This window comes from Tyto alba, unplaced genomic scaffold (genome assembly GCF_018691265.1).
Source record: "Tyto alba isolate M040663 unplaced genomic scaffold, T.alba_DEE_v4.0 Super-Scaffold_1000006, whole genome shotgun sequence".
NCBI classification, from domain to species: Eukaryota; Metazoa; Chordata; class Aves; order Strigiformes; family Tytonidae; genus Tyto; species Tyto alba.
In genome coordinates, this window is record NW_024881272.1 from 4,477,909 (window position 1) to 4,492,348 (window position 14,440).

Here is a 14,440-nt window from a genome sequence, read left to right on the forward strand (position 1 = left end):
CCAGAAAGAGTAGGCAGGGTTAGGAAGGAGCACCATGCAGCAGTGGTTTACCTTTCCCTGAGTGCTGGTGCCTGCAGTGTAGTGACACACAGAAACCGAAGAGCAGAGCTCTCCCCCTCTCCAGGTACCCTGCAATTCCAAGTAACATTCATCTTGCAGGTCATGTGCTTCACCCACCTTTACTGCGAACACTAACCAGCGCGAGCTAACTCACAAGACACACTCCCCCCCAGGCTTTTTTCAACCAAGAACCACTTACTCGAAGGGATATCAAGCCAAGGACAGCAAAACAAGAATTTACCTGCAATGCAACAGTTTTATATTCAATGGATGTAATGACTAGGAAGCCCCAAGAGCTGCATACAAAGATTCTGTGGCTTTCCTCTGGAAAACTGAATTGCTGGAGAATCAATGACCATTTTTCTTATTTCAATCATTTAGAAATGCATACTTCTCAACTGTTCAATATTTAGATTATCGATCCATTCAAAAAAGTAATTTACATTACTTGGATTTTTTCAGTGCTTATACACTTGAGAATGGAAGTGGTACTCACTGCTACCCATCAGAAAAATGTTACAGCCAAGAAGATGCCCATATTCAAAACCAAAGTTGTAGGGTAGGGAGCCAGATGTTAATTAAGAAGTCCGTTAGAAGTCTTCTGTTATCAAAGCACTTTTTGGACTTTTTAAATATGAGAGAACTTCAAACTTAGGGGGCAAATTCATTTCATATATTAATGCTCTGGCTACAGCCTGCAGTCCTGCATGCCTCATGCTACAGACGTTTAACTGGTGAGAAGCCCAGACTAGAGCATGCCCATTAATGTTTCTCTTGTGCTGCTTTGACCATGATGATCAGATTTGTTGCATCGAGTAAGTCATGTCCTCAGCTGATGATTCCCTCAGCTTCGTCTATTTGTTTTCCTCCATATGAGCTTCAAGCTTGGATCAAGGCTGTTTTCACCAGTGAAACTCTGTACATCAGTAGTAAGAATAAGAGACATTTATAGTCTGAGGGTATATTTAAATGACTCGTTCAACAAGATTTAAAGTGAGTCAGAGCAAATTTGGTGCATGATACCTCTGTTTGCCTCCAATTACATTATCCCGAAGAAACCAAAAGAGCAACAAAATAGAAGGGCACAAAAAAAGAAGCTGACAAAATGTCCTGCATCAGAAAAGAGAATGATTTTGTGGTATTTGATTCCATTTTTACTTTCATTGGTTAAAAAATTATTTCAGAGATCCTGAAGGAAGCCTTCATTACTCAATACATATTGAAGGGGTTAGCTTAAATCCAATTATTTATATTTAAACAACTACCTACGGAAATACATCTTTTTCTTTCACTTTTTCTCCTCTGTACACTAAGTGTAAGCAAGATTACTCAGCACACAGTGGACAGAATGAAGTCTTCAGAGCTACTTACAACTGTACCTAGGCAACTTGTTTAGCAGGAAAATATAATCATATCTTTACGCCTTCAAGTGTCCAGAGCCCAGTGGTTCAGACAAAAGCTTATGTTTCAAGTGTTTCTGGGTGAAAGGAAAGAGTACATGTTGTCATTCTAAGTGGTGTACCATGACAGAGAGGGCAAGCCATCTGAATGAATTTTTGTTGAACATAGACAAGCAAGCACTAAGAAGAACAGAACTTTAACATCCAGATGGGTTAACCAAAAGTCTCTTTTTTCATCCAGGCTCAGTGTGATTTCTTGCTGTAAAGAGGAAGCTTGCATCCTCAGCGGTAAAGCCTTTGGCTAAACTAAAAATGGAAACAGAATCGGGAGGCTCACATGCAACCTCAGTTTTCACCGTTAAAAACGTTTCTTCCTCTGTTAGTGAGGAAAAGGGGAAGGAGATAAATAGGCACAACATCCTGATTTAAAAATAAACTCAACTCAACAGTAGTACACTGTACTACAGTGCATTGTACTGCAATACCCTGAAGATGACTTTGCACATTAGATGCCTTGGTTCTTACAGAAACCTGAACAAGGGCCAGGTAAACAAGTGCTGCTCTTTTTCAAACCTGAGAAAAGACCGACAGCTGCTATCAGAACCCAATCCCTGAAGATGAAACGCTTTAAAATAGATTCCCTTGAATGTGAGACACCTACAAAACCCTCGGCACTCTTCTGACTTTGAGGTCATCTAACAAGCCGCATATTTTCTTAGAGATTAACCAAAAATCTATTAATAAGGATGTGGAACCTCTCCAGTGGCTCTTCTACGTACCTCCACAGCAGGTAACAGAGCCTCCCCACAAAGGCAATGATATCAAAGGCTGGTCAAGACAACTCAGGATTTAATTATGAGGAAGTCCAAACTGAAACTGAATGCTACGCAGAGTGCAATTTCTGTTTGAAATCCGTTTTTTCTCAAGGGCCCTGAAAGTTGTAAAATAACATAGGTTGGAAAGCACCTCTGGAATCCAGCCAGTCTGACTTCCCACTCAAGGACGGGACAGCTGCAAAGTTGGATTCAATTTCAAAGTTCAAGGGTCCTTGATCAATTGTGTTCAAGGGTCCTACTCAGTCAAGCTCTGAGCCTTTCCAAAGACAGAGAATCTGTAAACTCTTCCCTCATGTTAGCTGCCTTGAAAAGTGCTCTTATGTCAAAGGATTGGGGAGAATTTGGGAGGTGGGGAAGAAATTTTTCTTAATCCAGATTTACTTAAAATATTTGCTATTGACATAAGAAAGGCATTAACCCATCTCTCAACATTACAACATTAATGTTTAAGCTGTGTTTTGCTGCACAAGTTTCTGGCTTCTTGGACCTTCTGGGTTTTGTCTACCTACTCCCACACGACGGGGGTGGCACGAAGCACTGCCATATAACCTTAGTTCTCCTTCAATTCACCTTTTTTTCTTACTAGCAAAAAAAGAAAATGGGGAACTGCTGAACTTTAACTGTTTCCAAGCCTGTAATGCCAAACAACAGCACAGAGATCTTCATGTGACCGAGGTGGCAAAGTTTAGGGTGGATATTTAATCTCCCCTATGGCAGAGAGGCAGGCTGGAGTTTGAACATCCATATGCACATATTGCTCTGGTGAGAAGACTGAGGACATAGGACAGTTGAACATTCCATCTTTGGGAATAATTCAGCTCAACAAGACAGGTGAACCTTCATGCAAGGGCCACGAAAAAAAGACTATTTTTAATCTTGGGTCTCTTCCAGAGCAGACAAGAGCATATGGAGGAAAAAAGGGGTCGTTATTGTAGCAAAAGAAACGCAGGGTGGTGTCTGGACATTCAACAAAGAACGGTGGGAAGCCTTCCAGCCAGCAAAACACTATAAAGAGATTTATTTCACTTGACAGAGTAATACCGGGATGGGATATGATCAGCGCAGGCTTTGGCCTATCACAAGTCATTTCAGGGAGAGAAGACAGTGTGGTAGTTTCCACTACATAAAGGAAATAGATGCTCTGGGAAAAGAGAAAAGATGACAATGTGTTAGGGATGGGAAACATAGTGGACTTAATTTTTAGTGCAGGGTTTTGTTCGCTTAAATTCAACACAAGAATTTTCTGAAGAAGAAATTAGATAATATCAACAACAGTGAGCTGACATCGGTGCCCTCTTTACAAACTATTTCCCCTACTGTAAGGAAGATTAAAAATGGGTTTGGTACAGCCTGAAGCAAAGAACCTTTGACAGACAAAACTATCCGGAGCATTCTGCTGAAGAATGCAGTGTGCAGTTTTCCACTTGCAGCATGACAAATCACATGAGGAGGAGAGAGCAGAAATAAATTCATTTCACCCCAACATCTCCCTGTAGAACACTGCCACGTAGGTAAAGCTAACTGGTATTTTTTATTTTTCCTGTCTGTACCTTCCCTTCAAAAATACCCCAATAAAACAAGAAGATTTTACCACAACAGCCATTGTTACAGGCACATTAAAATGTTTGCTGGATATGGCTTTGTATTCACGATTTTCTGTTCCAGCAGAAATTGCAAGTACTTTATTTCTATAATTAAGACAAAATTACTCATTTGATGCATTTGCTTTTTCCTCCTCTTTTACCTGCAGTTCCTTCTGCAGTAAAAGAAGACGTTTTCTGTGAATAACCATTTTCTGTTGCCCTGGGGGAGTCTCGGCAATCTCTTCTAAAAGCAATGGTCTGGTCCACAGCAGCGAACTGGAACAATGCCCTTATTTCGTATTTCATGTGTGTACCCGAGATGCTTTGGGATGCAGTACTTCATTCATTCATGCTACTGGAGTTCTGTCTAGACAAGTGGTCTCATACACCCTTGTATCAGATTCCCAGGGAGCTCCTTCACACCCTGTCTTCATTGGTGTTAAAAATTCAGTGGCCACCCAAAAAGGGACTGAACTTTGGAAAAGCATTCCATAGATATTTTCCCTGCAGGTCAAAGCCTCCCCTTTGTGCTCCTTCCTTACAGCATGCCCTAAGACTATGTAAGATTAAGCAAGGTCTGTATGATATATTTGACTGGTGGCAATATATTAAAAAAACAAACCCCAAAACAACAGAAAAAAAAACAAAACACTCAAACAAAAAACAAAACCCAAACCACCTTAAGTGAGGAAGCCACAGAGCCAGTGATGTTAGTGAGGAGATGAAAGGAAGTTTCTAAAGCAGAGAAAGGCACATGGGTATTTGGAGATGACAACTCAATCTCATTTTCCTACACTGCAATATAGGTGATGGGCAGCAGCCTCCCAAAAATCACATTTAGAGAATCCAATACAAATCCAGCCTCCAAAAAATCTTATTTAGGGAATCCAACACAAATCCAGCCCAGGTTTTCATTTAAATGAATGAAAGGCACAGCTTTGAGAAGGAGGAAAATGCCTAACAGCATTCTGTTTAGCAGACTGGATGACAAACGAAGCAACATGAGAAAGGTCTGCTCCATGAAAACTGAATTAGAGAGAGCTGAGGTTACATTAAGCACATCTGGTGGCCTCAGTTTAATCTCTGGCAAAACCAACAGCACAATAAGCATCTTCTACCTTTCCCTCTTCCAAATAAAGGCTTAGGGATGTGACAGCAGAGAGTTTCCGGTTCGCACTTGAAATATTTTGACAGAGCTCTACAGGGAAGACTATACCCTGCTTCAGCTAGTGATTTTTATCTCTTACTAACACTAAATGTACTTTTTTTTTTTTTTTTTAAATGTATATCAACACTAGCATTTCACTAAAGATCTATATCTCCCTCTGCTGAACAGATGAAGGGAACAGCAGCCTTGATGGGAACCGCCAACTGGGTTTTTAACCTTTGTATTCAGCAGACTCCCAATGGCTTGAAGTTACAGATGACATTTGCTGGGTTATGGATAATGGTCTTTACACACTGGGGACATTTTTTTACTGACTTCTCTAAAGCTTTTGACACAGCAGCCCATAAAACCTCTACCCTAAATAACTTGTCTCATATTAAGGAGAGAAGGAGGAGACATAAAACATAAGAGATCTTAATCAGTTGAGAAAAGGGCTCTGATGGGAGGGGGAAGCAAAACAGATTTCTCTAGAACTCCTTTGAAACTTTGACCTTTATGGTTTTAAAGAGCTACAGAGATTTCTCACAGGAATAAGGGCTAGATGGTTTTTGTGCAATTCAAAGATTGCCTTCTATCAGACTGTTGGAGAAACACAATATTCAGTACACATAAGGAAGATTTACTAATGCTACAAAACCAATGAAGACAATAGCAGTAACAACCTGCAGCTTTTGGAAGAATTAATTCTTTATGTCTGAAAGAGAAAAAAGAATTGTGTGCTGTTCAGACTCTTAATCCAACTTTTCTCTTTGAATACGTAACACGTATGGCTCTACATACACTAGTGTATGTAGGCTTATGTCCAAAGTAAGTTTTACAACACCTAGAACACGTGAAGAACAGTTATTTTGTAGTAGAAGGTGCTTCAACCCATGCTGTCTAAATGGACTACATCTCTGAAGATCAGAAACTTCTCACATAAGCACCAGGAGTCTTATTTGTACAGTGAGTGTTGGATACATCTATCAAAGCCTAAAGTACTACCTCATTTGCTGATTAGATCTCTCTCCATTCAAGATACTTAGTGCACATGGTATTTGTTCTTTCTGCAAACCCACGTCAGCTCTGGTTCTTGACTGACTTAATATTGTGCATGTCATGGAGCTGTGATGGAGGGAAAGGGCAGCACAGTCAGACTCCCATTGACCACACGCTTCAAGAGGTCAAGATCACGTAGATAAGGGCTGGAGACATTAAGAAAGGTAGATATGAAAAGGAACATCCTTCCTAAGATTTTAGGAGTGCATTTATGAAGCAACAACTTTAAGGTTTTTGTCATATCAGCAAACATCACACAAAGAACCAAACGGGCTTTAGAGCAGTCAGACTGGCTCTAGGGAAAGTGCAGGCTGCTACCATATGCATTACAATATGCAGCTGAGGACCTGAGTTTGCCAAATTATCAGTCAAACCCGATTTCAGTCCAGAATTACATTTTGCCAGAGGAGATATAAGCCTTCTTTTACTAGGTTCTGGAGAGGGTGATCTGATTCATTACCTAAACTGCCCTCAAAGCAGACTCCGCTGGAAGAGATGACGGGTATTAAATATTATAGTGTCACAATTGCTAATATTCAAGCTTCAGGTAAGAATGCTTAAACCAAAATACCAACGGCATGGTGGATTATGCAGACAAGGAAATAAGCACAGGAAGACACACGATGATGCGCAGGTATCCAATGTGGGGAAGAAGCAGTGAACACGCTAGCTAGGCAATGAAATAAGTCATGTGAAGCACGACTAGATTTCTACACACATCCACAGTCTTCCTTTTTGTCATCTTCTTGAGATTGGAAGGGCTAAGAGGGCCAATTTAGAGGAACCTAGTCCAAACGTTCAAAACCGTTTCTCTTAAAAACTCATGCAATGCTTAGATGCTGCGAAAAGATGCCTTTGAGATGAGAGCCCCCACTACATTTGCAGGTTGCAGATTTTCCTATGCAATGTGACAATCTTCACCAGCTTGTATGGAAAGAGTAGTGTATGTTATAAAAGTCTAAATGTGCACAGTACCTAAATAAAAGGCTAGAACAGTTAATCTACGCAGCAGTCTGAACAGAAGATAACACAGGAAGCCATTACAGAGGATGCCATTCCAGTGAGCAATTCCTTTAAATGAGCCACCAGAAAAACTGCAGCTTCAGAAACTGCCGAGGTTGGAAAGGATTAAACTAAGGAATACCGCAACAGCTAGTAGCAAGAGCAATTTGGCATTCTGAGGAAAACATGAATCTTGCAGTTGCCTATCTGTTCCTGAATTTCAAGGCTCATTTCAATTTTAATTTGAATTTTGTATCATTGACTAAATGACTTCTACACCAGTACTAAGACAAAATGTTCAGGAAAAGAATATTTAAGCAAACAATTACCATGCTCATTTCTGCTAATGACAGATTTATCCTTTTCTCCAGAGAATCAAATGGATCTTTTCAAGTTCATTTTATTCGTTTACTTGTTACTGAAGTGTGACGACCTCTGGGATAAAGCTAGGAAACTCCCAATAGGTCTCTATATTGTTACTCACTATTCATGGCAAACTCTTTATCCAACACAAGTCAGATACTACTTTTTCTGTGCAATGAAAAGAAGTTACAAGCCTTCAAACCCTAAAGCTTATGTGAAATTTGCACATGCAATGCCTCCTGCACGCATCTGAGTGATTTCATGTCTCTCCACGATTTCCTAGGAAGCAGCTGCAGGGAGGCAGGATGACACCGTGCAGTGCCTGGCTGATCTGGTAGTGCCTCTGATGTGCAGATACAGGCAAGTCAGCTTAACTGCAAAAATTGTAGGTTTAAATAACACGGCATAGCTGCCGTTCTCCTGACTGTCAGTCCTGAGCAGAAGCAGAATGTGATCTACCTACCAGTGCCAGACAGATTGTCTTCACCAGGATAGCAGATGGTGTGGTTCAGTATTTCGTTTTCACTTACATCCCAGCATCCATGAAGAGGGATAACATTTCAGTCAAACCTTCAAGATGGTGTTCTAACCTTAACAATCCCAATAAGCTCAGTGCTTCCCCCACACTAAGTACTGTTGGGACAGAAATATGATCACAACCACACTGGCCAAAAATACAGATTCCTTCAAATAACCCTCAATTGACTCAAGTGCTGTGAATGCTTTCAAAGGTTACACCCAATGAAACCTTTGCAATGAATTCTGAAATGAGTTTAAATTATAAAAGGACAAGTGTGCACTTCCAAAACATGGACCTTGTCCCCTACTTCCCCTGCCAACAGCCTCAGAGATCACGGACTAGAGGAAGATTACTGAATAGGCGCAAAAAGAAACGACACCCTGAAGGTAAAGTCCAATACAAGTAATGGGTGAGTCCTGGACTGCTCCATGCCAAATCAGTTTCCTAAAGGCTGAATTGTGAGTGCTGCTGTGAAGTTTTTCCACAGGCTTGAAAAAAATGCCTAACCTTTGTCTGCTGACTTTGAACACTGCGCTCAATTCAAATGATAAAGGTAATCTTGTAGCTTAAGCCCAAAGAAGCTGCCTAACTCCACTCTAAACATGTCATATTCGCACAAATAGATTTTTTCTGAGTCACTGCAAGCCTGCAACAGAGTAGAGTACTTACCCATGAGAATCTACTAAGGTAAGACCTTGCTTTCAGCTGGAAAACATTAATTCTCTTCCAAAAAGGCACACTGCCTTCTTGGTCATTAATATCACATCATTCTTCTGAGCTGAGTGACAAGTCAGGAAAGTCACCCAGATTCCAAGGCAGCGTGAAAGGCTAGCTCTACAGAGAGATCTTTGGAAAAGAAAAATCATGGCTCCAGTTACTGCAGCAGAAAAATCAATATTTCACTGGACAAGGATGGTCTCCAAAGTGGTCCCGCTTGGATACCAGGTATATTAGCAAAATTGAACAAAGGTGATAAAGGAGCCACATGTGACCTTGAACTAACTGTAAGTGCATCAGGGCAATGCAGAGACCCTTAAGGGGTGGGTAAATAGTTGCAAATGAAAACAAAGCTGTTGACATAGCAACAGGAGTCCTTCAGCACGCTGGATGCTGTGGGGCAGTGTCTTTAGTTTTGTAGCTGTTCAACGATGAAAGGCAACAGCATTCAAAGCTAGAATACGACGCCATTCTGTAATGCTCAAGATGGTGTGCAGGAAAGACCTTTAAATAGCATGCAAAGCCTGCTGGGGAAGGGCAAAACCATCTCTGAATGTGATGAACACATCCCAAAAATCTTCGGATGTGTTCTTGCCGCTGTACAAGTGGGGAAGGGAATAAGGAGGATAGATAAGAGCGAGCAAGAAAAGGGAGAGACCTCAGCACTAGGGGAAGACCTCACGCTCACTCAGGATTTGCCCCTTGTTGGCTAATGCCGATCTCAATTCAGTCTGCCAAAAGCCTCTCTGGGTTTGGCACTGGTGCTCTATGATCAGGGCATGAGCTGATCCAGAAAAAAGGCAATTCAGTTTTGGCCACGCGATTGCCAGTATGGCGAAAAAGACAGAAGAGCAAAATTGGGAACGTTTAGATGGGAGTACTGCACCCCCAGTGCAGGTAGCCTCAAACTCTGAGGCTGTAAGTAGTAAATCCATCATAAATTAGCACTGCCCCATGTTTTCCCTGCCCTGGGCACTTCATCTGAACCCACACTGTCAGGAGTTTGTTACAACACACAGTGAAGAGGTTTAGAGACCTGATCAAGGTTAAAACTAACCCAGCAAAACCTTAAGCTCTGACCACGTTGCAGCTGGTTCTGTTGCTCTCCTCTATCCATCTGTATTTGTTCGCTGCTTCCACTTATATTTTGTGAAGCTCCTGGGGAGCAGGTAGTCTCTGTTCTGCATCTCTGAGGAATCCCTCTTATCCCCCAAGCCAACTTGCTAGAATTGTGGGTCCTACACTGAAAAAATACAGCATGCGAGAAGACGATGCATCTAATGTAAGAACTCAGGAATCTGAGGTTTTGATGACACGATCTCTGCATAATATATGGGAAATAAAAGGTCAGTGGTAGCTGCTGACAGTATTACAGCATGCTGGGAATAAAGCATTGCTACTATCAATAGCTACGCTTAGCTCACTAGAGTTAGCAGACAGTCTGATCTCACCCAGACTGCACAACTTGGACATTCGAGCTGCAAACTGCATGCATCTTCAACCTTTTTTTTTTTTTTCCCAAGCAGGGAAACGGTACTGCTAGAAAATATATGGGTTGAGGGCATCAGTGCTATTGCTGAGGCAGAACAATAATAACTTCAGTCATGATTTATATAGCTAATTTCAGGATAAAACCCTATCTATTTTTAAAAAGAGGAAAAGACCACAAAAGTACCTGATTTTGTATTCGACAGTGATTACAGTTTATACTGCCCAATGTTTCAACTCAGTAAGCATGCAAATAGAATATTTTATTAAAGTAACAGACAAAAGGGATCTTTTCTTCTTTATGTGCCTCTCCACTACAACAGATTTTATCAGGCTGCAGCCAGACTCACTGGCTTCCCTCTCACCTGAAGTGCCTGTCTGATTTTAAGAGAATTATTTCCCAAACCAAATACTCATTCCTCTCGTGTATAGGCTCTATTTCCAGTTTATTGTTCATCTGTTCTGTTTTAAGCTACCAAAATGATCTTTTGGTCATCTAAAAGCTTTCAGAGTGAAAAGCCCAGAAAAGAAACATATACATCATCCATATTAGATGATAAGCCTGGGATTTGTTTCTATAGTGGCAACTAAAGCATGGTTTTCTATGGCATCTGAAGTCAACCCAGTACTGTCTACTAAAGGAGAGTGCTCCATATGGAGATACACAGTCTTAACACCACATTTGACCATGGTTACATCTAAATCAAAGCAATTCCTTCCATTATCACTGCTCATGTTTACCAGCGGGTATATTGAAGCGCAGAGGGTTTGACCAAGAAATCCACAAAAATCCCAATTCCAACTCACATCATGTGCTTTTCAGGAGGCATCAGTCAGGGCAGTTGTGTCACGTTCTTCTCCTGCTGCCAAATGATGGGCAGGGACTTGCAGAGGAGCTCGGCACAAGGAGGAAAGGGATGTTCTCCACAGAGGAGCAGCAACACGGTACAAACAGCAGCAAGCAGTCTAGCAGAGTCGACATAAGTCTCAGCAGGGAGGAAAACACAGCCAAAGCTGCTGGAGCAATAACCCCCATTTCCCTCACCCTTCCACAGGGTTCACAGCCTGACCTTGCTTCAAAAGCCATCGCCACAGTCCTTCAGCTCACTCCTCTGATTTGGCAATACAGCATGTAAAACTGGGAGCAGGGGGAGATGCTCTTTTAAATGGAGATCTCGGGTTCAGGGTTCCCTACAGAGCCCTGAAGCTGTGGGTATGTGACTGTGGCTATCTACCCTGCAGTACAGCTGAGGGAGCCAGATGAGGGCCAGGCTGCCATCTCACTCAGCACTGGACATACAGAAGTGACACACACCCCCACCCCCCACCCCAAAAAAAAGCCCCTGGTTTGAGGACCAGAGGTCCCCAGCAGGTAGAGCCACATCGGGAACAAAAGGCAGTAAGACCATTTCAGTATGCTGCCTCATCAGCTCACGTAATTCATGCCACGTGTTGGTAGACCTCTACGGGACTTTTATCTTCCTTCCTATTTTTCTGTAAAAGGGAACTATTCTAAAATTGGAGAAAGTGAGAGAAAATACAGAGGTACCTTGGAGTATCTTACCTGTGCACAATATAGCACCGTGGGCAGAGGTGAGCCAACAGTCAAGATATTACTAACAAATGAGAAGGCATATGTAAACTGGAGGCAGGTTAGAAAGGACCTTAAGATAGCCATCCTATTTCTGTGGAGAATGCAAAGGAGGAACCGGCACAGACATTTGGAGACGCCGATCTAGTTGGAGCATCTGATTAGGAAAACCCACTTCTAAGAGACATTCTCAATAGACGGATGTGAGTGGGCAAGATGCTTTTGTCAAGGACAGAGGAAAATGTTTCCTTGAGCAAGGTGGGAAAGAACAAGACCTTATGAAAAGGTGTTTCACAGCTGTATGGATGGTCATATAAGAGAAAATAAAACCAGAAAATTGAAATTGAAAAAATAATCATAATTTCAAAATCTCAACACTGAAGAAATTTAGACCTGCAGTCAAAATCACATTGCTAAAGCAAGTCACGCTAGCTTGCAAGCTATTCTGCATACAGAGAAGGGGTGAATTGAAACATATATGTTTAGTAATAATGGTAAAATAAATCAATTTACTTCCTCCTTTTATATCTCAAATATTAAGTACCAATAATTACTCTCAACCATTTCATCAACTGCTTATCTCATCAAGTTTTAAACTATAAATATATGTACACACATAAACAGACACATATACAGCATTAAGTTCCATCAAATCAACAAATAAAACAAGAATGTATACACAGGAGCAGCACTTCTGCCTAAATACTGTACAAAACTGTTGGGCACGCAATATTAGGAAGTCTTGGCTCTTTTACCATTGATTAAATCACTGAATAAGTAATTGAAACAATTTTCAAAACTGAAAATCCTCTTAGCATGCGAATGAGCCAAGGCAGGGCTGGGACAGCTTTCTAAATTGGCCCACTACACCGGTCACTGAATTAATGTTCAGTGTTTTGCATTGCTCTTTATTCCTACTAAGGACAAACAGGAATGGCCAAGTCAGTGTGCCCAATCCACCTCTTTTTTTTTTCTTTTTATAATACTACTACTCAAGAAAATCAGCTTTGACTCTTCTTTTATTAAATTTATAGCCCACGTGACAAATTATACTATTTAAAAGTTAGAGTGCTTTTACCATAGACTAAATGAAATTATTGAACAAGACTAGCTGAAACCGATGGAGAAGAAATACCTTTGTCTCCATCATAAAACATTAAATAGGACTGTTTTACTATATGGACTATGAAAGTGGACACTAACCAATCTATTTGCTCTGGTTTCTTTTTTTAGGAGTTCAGAAATAACGTATTTCAGGACTCCCAGTATTTCTTTTAATTTTATATGCCATTTTTTCACATGTATTTATGGCTGAAAGATCAATTAGAATTCCTTTGTGGGAAGTCATTCCCATCAGTTCAATTACTCCCTGTAATTGTTTCAGCAATCATAGTTGAATATCCATTTTAATTTTTATTTAGAGACTCAATTACCAAGCATCAAGCAGATGTAAACACTTTTAAAATTTTATCTTCTCTTCCTCCTACGCCTTCTTCCCCAGTACAAATACCATTTTACCCCTCAGCATTCTATAAATCATAAAAACGCGCATGTAGTTATATAAAACCTCCACATTACTCTTAGTGCTGACTAATGCTTCTTTCCAAAAACACCACGGACGAGGAGCCCGTTGTGGTTTGTTAGACGTGAGTGTGGGGATAGACATTCCTATCCACTTCCATCCCACATGCCCTACAGCTCTGAAAGCCTTCACAGATTTATCTGCACCTTATCCCCTCTCTGCCTTTCAGGTAGAAAGGAATCCCAGTTACTGATTTATCAGGAAGAATTCCATTTCATGGTGCTTTTACATATGTATTTTAATCAGTGGCTGATCCATTTGGAGCTGGTGTTGTCATCCTTCCCTAGAGCCTCTCACAGATAGCCCCTTTCATTCAAATGCTGCTGGTAGGTATTGTAATTCAATTCTATTCTTGCATGTAATTCACTAAAGTTCAGCGAGATGCTTGTCAAGCAAGTCAATATTTTACACTGCAACTTGAATCCATTTTTTGCAGTGTATCAAAATGCAAATTTATTTTTTCCCTCCTAAGAGTCACAATCGAAGTAGAACCAGCCTGGAAATGGGAACACCTAAACGAAATGGCAAACCAGTGGTTGCAAGAATGAGCAACGTATCTCCTGAAGTCCAGAGATAGCAAAAGTCGTCAGAACATTTAGTTACAAGTGTATTAAAACTCCCCGAGGAGAAAGAAAATGAAGAGTTGGTTAAACATTTATAGGTACCTATGAGTTTCAGTTGCTGCATGCATAGCACGATACAGTTTCCTCCCAAAGCGATACCCACTCCGCTCTCAACTCTTTGTATTATCACCAAGAACTATTTAATCTAAGTGAATAAAAGGCTCATCGTGTCTTCCCCACTGACTGCTTCAGAAAAAAACATTAACAGTGATCTTTGCCCAACCTAGGAAAACACGAGCCCTGCCACGGGGATTGTAGTTGCAGCTATGGGAAACATGCACAGCCACTGTTTTACAGCACAACTCAGGTAAAACCAGTTAAAATTCCCAGTATGGCTTTGTAGTATTTATAGAGCCGTGCTATAAATCAGAAAGAACAACCACCCTAACACGTTAACTTTGCTATGAGACTCTCAAAGCTGAGCTTTGCCTGGTTGCCTTAGTGATCTCAATAAACACACCAGGCGACT

General features: G+C 41.0%; 1 protein-coding gene across 3 annotated transcripts in view; it reads right to left on the reverse strand.

The window, feature by feature from the left end:
• The window catches only part of COP1 (COP1 E3 ubiquitin ligase), a 129,310-nt gene that overhangs the window by 42,087 nt on the left and 72,783 nt on the right, over window positions 1-14,440 (reverse strand). The window lies entirely within an intron of this gene.